Here is a 12,006-nt window from a genome sequence, read left to right on the forward strand (position 1 = left end):
AATTGTCCCCGGTCTACCCTACGAAAGCAAGCCACATGTGAAATTATGACATTTTACTTTATAATGTAAGTTTTTATGTAGTTCATAGTATCATGGTAGTTACTACATTTGTGAAAGATGGGTACAATCGGTCGAGTAGTTTTTTAACAATTATATTTGTTTATTCGAGAAAACAAAGGTTATTTTTAAATGGCTGTACAGGTGCTTCGTCAATACATATAATGTTTTTTTTGTCTGATTCTTATGATAAGGTCTCAAATTTTCATGTTTTTCACAAACTATAATAGTTGTTAATTGTTTACTTACAAATAATTGATTCAGAATGAAGTACCATAACGATTATATTGGCAATATCCCTAACTTATGCTGTGCAGTATATTTATATTTTACATTTCCGGTTTGAAACCGATAGTGAAAGTTAAAAGAAAAGCAATTGTGAGTAACTCATTTTTTCTATTCATAACTATTAATTTTATCTAGTTCTGAGCTAGTACGCCTCTGTCATAAACTTGAAATGTGTGTTGCCTAATTGGGGATAAGATTAATATACAATAATTTTGAATTGGAAGTGGGAACTCTTTTCCTTTCAAATCAAATGTCAATGCCAAAGTAGTTGACGTTGACACAAGGAAGCAAAAGTATGTTATAGTTTTTATACAGTTGAGATTTTCAATATTTTATTATTAAAAATACGTTTATTTTACATTTATAATTAGTATTGGAGTAACTTAAAACTTTTTTGTATACAGCTTTTAGTTATGTGTGTGCAATATTTTAAAATTACTAAACTTTGATTAGGGTAAGTCAATTCTTCCTACATTATTTGATATCTCTTTTTTACTCCAGATAAATAGATATAGTAATCAATTAACTTTCATAATATATGTATTATATTTGCGAATAATAAACTTATGTGTGCAGTTAAATTTCATATTTAAATCAGATTATGAACGTCCTCTATACCCTTACTCCCCTAATAATAGAAAGTAGACAGAAGTTAATACAGAAAATCTGTGCTAAATTTGGCAAATTATCGATTGTTTGACAATAAATATAGGAAATAAGATAGTGAATGAGCTCTTGTAATGTTATTTTGATAAGGCCAATACTTCATAATATTTAGATTAGTGTTTACTGATAATGATATAAATAAAAATTTTTACATTGTATTGGAGGTAATTTATATTTTATAAAATAATTATATTTATGAAATAATTAAGTAAGTAAATAATACCAGTGAACTGTGTTTTCCTAAGAATGCATGTATATATAAAGCCTTTTTTGCTTTGTGATATCATTGCAGGTTTTTTTGTGCAATATTTCCTTTCTTTGTTCAGTTATCCATTCATTTTTACTTACATATATCACTAATATATTTATTTGTCCTATTGTAATGATCATTACAGAATATTATTTACAAAACATATAAAAATTGCAATTCCTTCCAAGAAACTACAGTTCTTGTAAGTTTCTCGAAATATTGTATTTCTTTTGTATGTTATTTTGCTGTTTATATTATAAAAATTGTTTAGTTTATTTATTTATTATATTATGGGAAACCCCCATTAATAGATTAAATTACAATACAAAAATAAATAAAATAAATATTTTATCCTAATAACACTTTCATGTAAATAAAAAAATTGAAAAATGAGCAGTCTTAATAAAAACTGAAACAAAATGCTTCTCTTAAGTTTAGTTGAAGCATTGTTGAAGTTATGTTAAAAATATCAATATTTAAATTGTTTACCAACAACTATTAAGACTGAATATCTATTCAAAGGAATGTTAATACCATAAACGGTTTTATGGAATGGAACATAAAATATTAACAGGCGAGGAAGCCCCAGTAGGATGGTGCATTAATTTGTTAACCCAACAAATCAGCACAGTCAATGCCACCACTAAGTAGCTTGTAAATAAATGAAACACCAAAATAATCACTCCTTAAGGCTCAGAGGGACCAAAGAAAGTTGTCTCTCCATTGGATAATAAACAGCTTACATTAGAATTATTTATTTATTTAATGATTGTTATTACATTAAAAGAGTGCTTACTACTGCTAAAAACTAATAACTATGTTAAAAACTAAACCTAGACAGAATAAAACAAATAAAAAACACTATACATCTAAACTAAATTTTAAGACAACTTTTGCAGACTAGAAATTTGTTTCAAAAGCAACTTTTATTTGTTTCACAGAAGAATTTAAAAAGTCTATATCACAGTTAGTTATCACATGGTTACATTCTTCTAACATCTTATTTATGGGTGAACAATCAGTCTTATTGGTTGAGAACAGTCATTTGTTATTAATTCTTAGATGTATTTTTGGAACATTAAATTTAATATTATTTATAAAAAACAATTTTTATACTTAATGTGATTTACAACATAGTAAATAAAAAGGGCTGAATGAAACTTTCTTATATTATCCAGTTGCTGAACTTTAAAACAAGTTAACAAAGCATTATAGGAAATCATGTATGAATAGATACCACACTTTCTGACATAAAGAAACCTCAAGAATCGTTTTTGAACCTTTTCAATCAGATCAACATTGAATTCGGCTTGTGGTGCCCATATAATAGAGGCATACTCCAAGGGAGGTCTTAGTAGTGCATTGTATAATGATATTAGAGTTTCAAATCTTTTAAAAAATTTTGAATTACAAATTATGAATCCAAGAGTTCTGTATGCCTTTCCTATGATGATCTGATAATGTTCATCAAATCCCAAATTTTGCTGAAACATTACTCCAAGATATTTGCAAGTGTTCTTTCTTTCAAGTACAGTGCTAGAAATTTTGTATTGGTTCTCCATGTATTGTGTTTTTCGAGTGATAGTAAAAACATGACATTTAGAAGTGTTTAGAAACATTTTGTTATCATCGAACCATTGACTTACTGAGTTCAGATCACATTGCAGTATCTCAGAATCCTGCAGAGTTAAAATTTCTCGGAAAATCTTAAAATTAGTGAGGCAAATTGTTAATAAATATAGCGAACAGAAGAGGACCCAAGTTGCTACCTTGTGGTACACCTGATGTCGGCATAAATGGCTTAGATAAACTGTTCCCCACTTTAACTTGATTTAACCTATCAGAAAGATATGACCTCATAAACATACATGCTTCTGAATCAAAATCAAATTTGCTTAGCTTTTCAATAAGTATAGAGTGATCAATCTTATCAAAAGCTTTGGTACAGTCGGCAAAAATGACATCCAGCTGAGTTTTATTATTTATGGCCCCTGCGGTAAAACTTGTAAAAACACACAAATTTGACACAGTGGACTTCCCTGGTAAAAAACCATGTTGTTCTGGACAGAACCTATCTCCAAAGTAATTCAAAATATTGTTATAAAGCACATTCTCAAATATCTTAGCAATTAAATTGATGACAGATATAGGCCTATAGTTGTCAATGTTACCAGCATATAACTGCATGCTTTAAGCTATCTAGAAATTTACTTTGTTTAAGGGATAAATTAAAAATTAGTGTGAGAGGGACAGAAAGAGTATCTGCACAACCTTTAAAAATGTATGCTGGTATAGTTGGTTCGCTATTCCAAGTCTGAACTGTCTAGTGAATGTAGTAATTATTTTTTTGTGAAGTTAGTTACTTTTTGAAAGACTAAAAGTGGCTGGAAATTACTATACAACCAAGCACATATACTCATAGCCAATATTAATGGTAAACAAACTAAATAGTAAATAAAATAGAACTTTATGAATTACTGACAATCAATATTTATTTATCTGCACCATATAATAAATAGATATATTAAATTATAACAACTCAAATATGTTTTTTAAATATATACTACCCAAAATTTTATGGGTTTAGTATACACTTTCACTATTTATACTAATTCTTCTTTTTTAATGAAAGAAGTCTGTAATAAAAGTCTATTTAAACTGTTAATACTTAATACTGTAAGCTAGGAACTTTTGTATTGTAGGTTTCCAACATATTAATGTAGGTTTCCGTCAAAATATGCCCGAGTTGAGCGAATGGACCTTATATTGTCATTACCTGTGGATTTTTTTGGTTTTAGTCTTTTAATACTTTGGAAAACATTCTCAACTGTTATTTTTGAAAAGTAAAAACCTCCTGGTTCAGTATACTATTGAGACTATTTGATCTTTGAAATACAGAGCGAAAGTATTCTGCAAAACATTGGCAATATCCTGACAGCCACTTGTGTCCACACCCCTATAAGAGACCTCTGTTGGAATTGTATTATTTACACCACAGGATTTTATAAAGGAGCAAAAACTACTAGGATCAGTTTGTACATTATTCTCAATATTTTCATTGTGATACCTTTATGCTTTTCTACTAAGCTGTTTCACCTCTCGTCTCAGTGATGTATATTCAGAAAAAAAAAACAAAGCATTTGCAGATTTATTTACCCGCTTCTGAAGATGATTCTTACATTTAATATTCGATATAAGTTCCGAAGTAAAGAAACTGAAGGCTGATCAATGCATGCATACAGCTTTTCATAAAACAACTATATGTATACATACATCCACATCCAAGCACCCCTCCAGCTCTGTCCAGTCCATATCTTAAATGAGGCCATATAAAAGATGAAAATCACCCTTTGCATAGTTGGATAAGACTATGAATATCAATAAAATTGGTTAACAAATCACATTTTGCACAGCCCCTATTACCATAAAAAGGCAAATTAAAATCACCTAACAACAAAAAATGTACATTAGTACCCAAAATATCATCAAAACTAGATAAAAACTTTACATAATCATCATTACATGTATTAGGAGGCAAATATGTAAGACATAAATAGAAAAATACATTTTTAAGTTTGACTTTTAGTAGTAAGCACTCAATATGCCAACCTACATTAATTTGAACTGGTTCTACCCTAAATTTCTTCTTTACTGCCAGTAGGACACGACCACCCCTGGGTTTTTCATTACCCCAGTCTTTCCTATATACAGTATATCATTGATCTACCAGTTCAGTATCCTTTATCCCTTCTGTCAGCCAACTCTCAGTTATTGCAATAAAATCAAAATTTCCTCTGCAACTGCAGCAAAAAAATTGTGGCACTTCGTCCTCAATTCTCTGGCATTTTGATAATAAAAATTTAGGTTTCTGTTGGAGCTATTACCTGCTCTACTTCCTGAGGGTCTGTGTGAATTTGTGGCACCCTCCTCTTTTGAAAAAAATGGGACACCAATGTACCGCTTGGCCACACTTCTCGATTCCATGCTCTTCTAAGGTCTTCTTGGCGGATTGTAACCTTTATTGATGAGTATAGACTTGGATGTCTAGATGCATGCTCTTCACAGCTTACATCAGAAAAGTTGGGTTGTAGATATACCTTAAGTTGGTCAGGCTTTGTCCCTGGTTGCAGCCTTGTAATATGGAGTGATACATATCTTGGTACCTTTTAATTTGTGAGTTCTCCTGATTCCACCCTACAACAAACCGTCGATTTGACCGCTTTCTAACTGGTTGCCATTCCATATTGCTTTCGACCTGAACCTCTTCATTTAGCTTCTGAATTTCAAGTATTTTGCGCGCTGTTTGGGCCTGCATTACAGCCGCGCTTACTTGCTGAGGTGAAATGAATTTATCAGAAGTTGAAACTTGTTTTTGACTTCCGAGAGTGGGGCATTTTTTGATGTACTTTGTTGGGGTGCTTGTTGATCAGATGATTTGCTAAGGGTTTTGTTTTGTTTTTGTTGTGTCATGCTAGCATATGTCAAAATTGCTGTCAAAGCTGAGACAGTCCCACTGTTGCCAGATTGACTTTCCAAATGTCCTGAATTTTTATTTTTCTTGACAAACATTCCTCCAGTAGCTAAATATTTTTATATAATAGAACCTCATTGGCCTTTAATTCCATAATAATAGTATCTTTACCGTTCAGTAACTCATTCTTGGCTTCCAACAATTTACATAATTCCGTGCCGTTTTTCATAACCTCAGTGTCATTCAGACAGCATTTCACTGAATTATTTTTTCCTACTGCTACTAACCCAGCTATATGTTTGATGTTTATATGATGATAGGTTTTTTGGTGACTAATTTTATTTTTTGTTTGCTAGAGTAGTTATTCTGCTGATACTCGATTGCCAGAGCCTTGTTTCTGGTAACAGGGTTTGTCTTATCTTATATATTCTTATCTTGTTATAATATGTCTTTTAACGCTTATATATATATATATATATATATATATATATATATATATATATATATATATATATATATGTATATATATAAATATATATACATAAATATATATACATTATTCAGTATGTTGAACAAAGATAACACTTAATTGTTTGAATAGAAGTTAGAGGCAGTCACTCACCATCTCGAAGGAGTAGGTATAACTTTTAAACAGTGTTGCTATATTTCTGTTACATCTTTCCTTCTAAAATTTTAGTCCGATACATGAGTCTAAAATAATATTTAAATCCTCTACAGTTCATTGTAGAATGAAAATTAATATTGTCCCAAAAAAACTCAAATAAAGTAGCCATGTAATTGTTATTTTCTAATCGATTCTATTAATTACTTAATTAGTTCACAAAGAACATTGATTTAAGGAATTGATGTGTGGCAACAACGCATTATTCCCCTGACGAGTTGTAAAATTTTAAGTGCGAAGTGGCGATCGGCGATACATCCGGCATTCAGGGCATTCAGTAGTTATCAAACACTGACGAATAGTGTGTAGTTCTTTGCATAAAATTATTTCGGCACCAACTTTCCGTCGGTAAACCTTAAGAAAAACTCGAACACTTATGTATATTCGAGTTTTAAATGCAATTCTTGTAGATTTTTAGCTGTGGTAGCTTGGAAATAAAACAATAATTAACTTAATATTAACAAAATATAAATATTATTTTTATAAGAAAAAAACCTACTAAAACTACTAAACTAAAATTAATTACTATTATTCTAAACTAAACTAAACTAAAAAAACTATTCTAAATAATTAAGTTAAAATTCTAGGCATTTTTAAAAAAATCTCTAACCAATTAAATGTTCGAACAAACCACCATTGCTCTAAACAATATCCGAATCTATCAATTAAAGCAAGTCTCGTTGCATTTAGCTTATTTGGCTGTACTCGACTACAGAGTTGAACAATTTTTTCTTGCAATTCTGCTAAATTGGTGGCTCGTTCGATTTCATGCCGATGTAATTTTGATTGTAGCATTCCCCAGAAATAAAAATCCAAAGGTGCTAAATCTGGTGATCTAGGGGGCCATTTTATTGTTCCTCGTGTAGAAATTAATCGTCCAGTGAATGTTTGTTCCAAATAATTTATAACTTCGATTATATTATGTGCTGGGCAACCATCCTTTTGAAACCAGACACCATCGAAGTTGACGGCAAGGTTTCGAACTGCTGGAATAATCTGATTGCATAATAAATCTGCATTCAAATGGGACTTGACATCAACACAGATAAGACCAAATTTATGATAGTATCAAGGAGTCCAATAAATAATGAACAACTAACTCTTGGTGGACAGCAAATAGAGAGAGTGACAAAATATAAATATCTGGGAGCTTACATCAACACAGAATTAGATCCAGACCAAGAGATCCGGGTAGGAATAGAAATGGCAAGGGTAGCGTTCTTAAAATTCAAACAATTGTTCTGTGACAAAAATCTGAATACTGCGCTGAGACTGAGGTTTGTTGAATGTTACGTCTGGTCGCAACTATTGTACGGGGTAGAAACATGGACACTAAAAGCGCAAATAGTTAAAAAGATTGAAGCCTTTGAACTTTGGATATACCGGAGAATGTTAAGAATTCCATGGACTGTCAGGGTCACCAATGAGGAAGTGCTGAGAAGGATGGGTCGAGACAAAAAATTGTTGAGAACGATAAAAGTACGCAAGACTGCATACCTTGGACACATACTAAGAAATAATAAATATAGTCTTCTGCAGGTCATCATGCAGGGTAGAGTCGATGGCAAAAAGGGAATAGGTAGAAAGAGGAAGTCATGGCTGCGAAATATTCGAGACTGGACAAACATGACTGTAGACGAATTATTCCACGTTGCAAAAGACAGAGAAGCTTTTAAAAATGTGGTCGCCAACCTCCGTTAATGGGGACGGCATAGGAAGAAGAAGAATAATAAATCTAGATACTTACGTCCATTTAGATTTTCCGTAATAAAAAATAGACAAAATATATTATCGTTATAAATTCCAGTCCACACATTTAATTTCGTTGGGTATTGTGTTTTCACAGCAATATTCAAATGTCTATTTTCCCTAGACCAATAGCGGATGTCAGATGGATTATGACCTTTATGGATTGTGAATGAAGATTCATCGGAAAACAAAACATTTTTTAAAAAGTTATTGTTCTCATTCGATTTCTCTATCATAGTTTCACACAATTCCATACGTTTAAAGTGATCGTCTGGAAAAAGTTCTTGGGTGGTTTGCACTTTACAGCAATTGTATATATTTATTTTTAAAATATTCCTTACCGTTCTCTCCTTTAGGTTAACTTCATCCGGAATTTGTCTACTCGAACAAAGCGTTTCTTCAGCAGTTAAACAAACTTGCATTTTGCGAGCGTCGCGATTAACAGAGATTTGTTTCATTCATGGTTGATCCGTTGGACATTTCATACAGGTATTTATGCAACCGAAATTTTCAAAATTTTTTATAATTGATCGTACTGTTTTCTCTGTCGGAATTGGGCGATTTTCAAAAGCAGCAATAAATATCTGTATTATTTCTACAATAGAATGGTTCCCATAATACCATTTCACCATTTGAATCTTTTCTTCTTGAAAATACACGCTTTTAATTATTTGTTTTCAACCTTTTACCACCACAGCTAAAAATCAAATATATTGACCTTAAACCTGCTGTATTTTTTATACAGATAAGCACCGCTTATTATTTTGAGGTGAAATCATACACTCGTAGAGAGGGCAAACCGTTTATACTATTTGTCTGTCTACTGAAGTGCGTTATTTATTTAGCTCACGATGTCCGTCGCATATCAATTTCTCAATTCAGTGTTCTTTGTTAATTAATCAAGTAATGATATAACCATTTAAAAAATAACAGTTACATGATTACTTCACGTAAGTTTTGTTGGGACAATATTAATTTTCATTCTACAATGAACTGTACTGGATTTAAATATTATGTTACACTCATGTATCTGACTAATATTTTAGAAGGAATGATGTAACAGAAATTTTGCAACACTGTTTAAAAATTAGACCCGCTACTCCAACATGCGTGGATTGTGTCTCACTCGTATTCAAACAATTAAGTATCGGTATATATATATATATATATATATATATATATATATATATATATATATATATATATATATATATATTATAGTTTTGAGTTTCTTAAACCGTACTATATTTAATATAAAATTAGTTTTTCTTGAGTTTAGGTTCAATAAATAATATTACATGTGGAACTAGAATATATGTATATGTGTATATGTATATATGTATATATATATATATATATATATATATATATATATATATATATATATAAATGTGTACTCGTAAGTGAATGGGATATTTTCGGTCAATTTGAAGATAAAAAATACAAGAGTTGTGCTACTTTATCTATTTATTGAAGACGTTTCGTTTTAATTTTAATCCCATATATATATATATATATATATATATATATATATATATATATATATATATATATATATATATATATATATATATATATATATATTGGATTGGTTGGAGACAATAAAAGGGGCTATTATGTAACTATTTTTTATCTCGTGCTTTCAATTGTGTTTACAATTATTTCAAGAGCTGCTAAAAAAATACAAAATATCTTATAATAATTGCAAAAAATATTAACTCACCAAATATAATTAGTTTAGTTAATAAACTTATGCTGCTAAACATATTAAAAAAAATACTATTTTAAAAAATTAGCTTGTCTAATAAATGTTTCTCTTAAATTTTGTAACATGATTTTGAAAAACTTATTTAAACAAAAAACAATTGAATTTTGATGAATTTTAAAATTATTATATAAATTATAAAGTTAGAATAGCGACTAATTACAAATAAGCCTCAATGTCATGAATGCCAACTTACAATTTTTACTTTTGACAATTATATTGCCAAAATTAAAATTTTGTTAAATATTCTTTTTCATTTAATAACAATTATTAATAGATATCTCAAAAAATGTAACAAGTATATGGAAAATTAAATTATTATGTGATATTTTACTGGTTTTATAAATAAACTATGGAGAAATAATATAATTGTAAATTTTGCTTAGATTTTGAATTTCTGATCTTTTGTTTAAATTATTATCACTCCTGCTAATACAAACCATTTCTAAAAAAGTCCTTTGGAATTTGTTACCTTCGTTACATAAAATTTAAACGTTATCAAAATCCATAATATGGTCTTTGTCGATTACATGCTCTGCTAAAGAACAAGATGGTTTTTTATTCTACAATCACTTTTGTGGGAAATAATACGATTTGACAGATTTCTTCCGGTCTCACCAACATACACAACTTCACACTGAGTACAATCAATGCTGTATACCAGGGAGCTTGTTTTTTGCGGACCACCGTTAAATTTAAAATAAAGTAATAAAATTATAGTGTAAAATTATAACTGTACATTTTTAAAATGTACAGTACTAATACTATATAGAAATACTCGTAATCTAAACAATTTGTTTCGACTAACCGGATTTCCAAAATTTCAGAAAGTATCTACCTAAAAAATAATCTTTTAGCAAACTACAATGGGGAAGCTATCTGAACACTAAAATTATTTTAATTTGCATATTTATGACGTACCTAGTAACCAGTCGATAATAAAACCACTAAAACTAAATATTTTTCCAAATTTTCAAGTAATAGAACCATAATAAAATGAATTTCATTTGTAATTTAAAATTTTGAAATTCTTTTGTATTTCATAATAACATTATTTCAATTTGCGTATTTCTGACATAGTTATCATTCTGTGGAATTTTATAATAATTCTATTGTATTTAATAAAACTAATGATTACTGGGCTTGATGTTGAATATTTTCATGTAACATCGATTTAGCATCGATGTTATCGAATACCTAAATATCGATGGCAAAACATCGATTAAATTAACTTCTAAGATACAAATATTTCAAACTACAAAGACGGGAGAAAAATAATAGCTTTATAATCATCTTTTTCCTTGTGTTTATTTCATACCCCTCCCTAAACGAGGTGGCCTAGTTACCTGGTTCCTACTAAGTAACCAGGATGATCTCCTAAGGGGGGGTTATAACTACTGGAGGGTAGTTGGCAGGAGCTGAAAGGGTAGTTGGTAGAGGAAACGGACCCTCGGGGAATATAATTGGTGACCACTGCTGTATACTACATTTATTTTATCTAATTTATCTATAGGATATTTAGTTTTAGAATATAAAGATGAAATAGTTTTGATGTTTTTGTTGCTATTTTTATATTGTCAGTAACCTTTAGTATTTATATTAATTTAGGTATTATTGATGGTATATAAGATAGTGAATGATAATAGATGTTCTGATTGTTGAATACAATGTTCTGAGATGTAGCAAAAAATGGTGTTAAGTTATATTAGAAAATATAACACAGAACACATATTAAAGACCTGTCCAATAAGTAGTTATTATTGAAAATTTGAATAAAAAGTAACAGATCTAAGCATAAATTAGCAGGTAATGAAAGGTTTGTCCAAACAATTTTCAAAAAATCGAATTTTTTTCCAAAATTGCTAGAAAATACTCTTGAAATAGTATAGAATTAGTAACGAAGGCCCGAACGGCCTAGGCAGAGAAGAGGGAAGAACGGAGCGCTCCAAGCGGTTGATCCGACCACTCAAGCAGACCGGGTGACGGCAACTATTTACTTTAATATCTTCTATCTAACTTCATATGGGTGTCATTAGTGCTTCGAATCTATTGCACTTATCAAGATGAACCAAACGGCA

General features: G+C 30.1%; 1 protein-coding gene across 3 annotated transcripts in view; it reads left to right on the plus strand.

Annotated features, from left to right (window-relative positions):
* The first annotated feature begins 608 nt into the window (after positions 1-608).
* Positions 609-12,006, plus strand: part of LOC140450190 (1-phosphatidylinositol 4,5-bisphosphate phosphodiesterase gamma-1-like) — a 196,276-nt gene continuing 184,878 nt past the window's right edge. For 2 of the 3 annotated variants that reach the window (XR_011951982.1, XM_072543649.1), the window contains exon 1: positions 613-799. The gene's annotated coding sequence lies outside the window, so the exon portion shown is untranslated. Of the gene's footprint in view, positions 800-12,006 lie in introns of all 3 variants that reach the window. The other variant, XM_072543651.1, reaches the window with a different exon arrangement.

The sequence above is a fragment of the Diabrotica undecimpunctata genome, chromosome 9 (assembly GCF_040954645.1).
Source record: "Diabrotica undecimpunctata isolate CICGRU chromosome 9, icDiaUnde3, whole genome shotgun sequence".
Classification (NCBI taxonomy): Eukaryota; Metazoa; Arthropoda; class Insecta; order Coleoptera; family Chrysomelidae; genus Diabrotica; species Diabrotica undecimpunctata.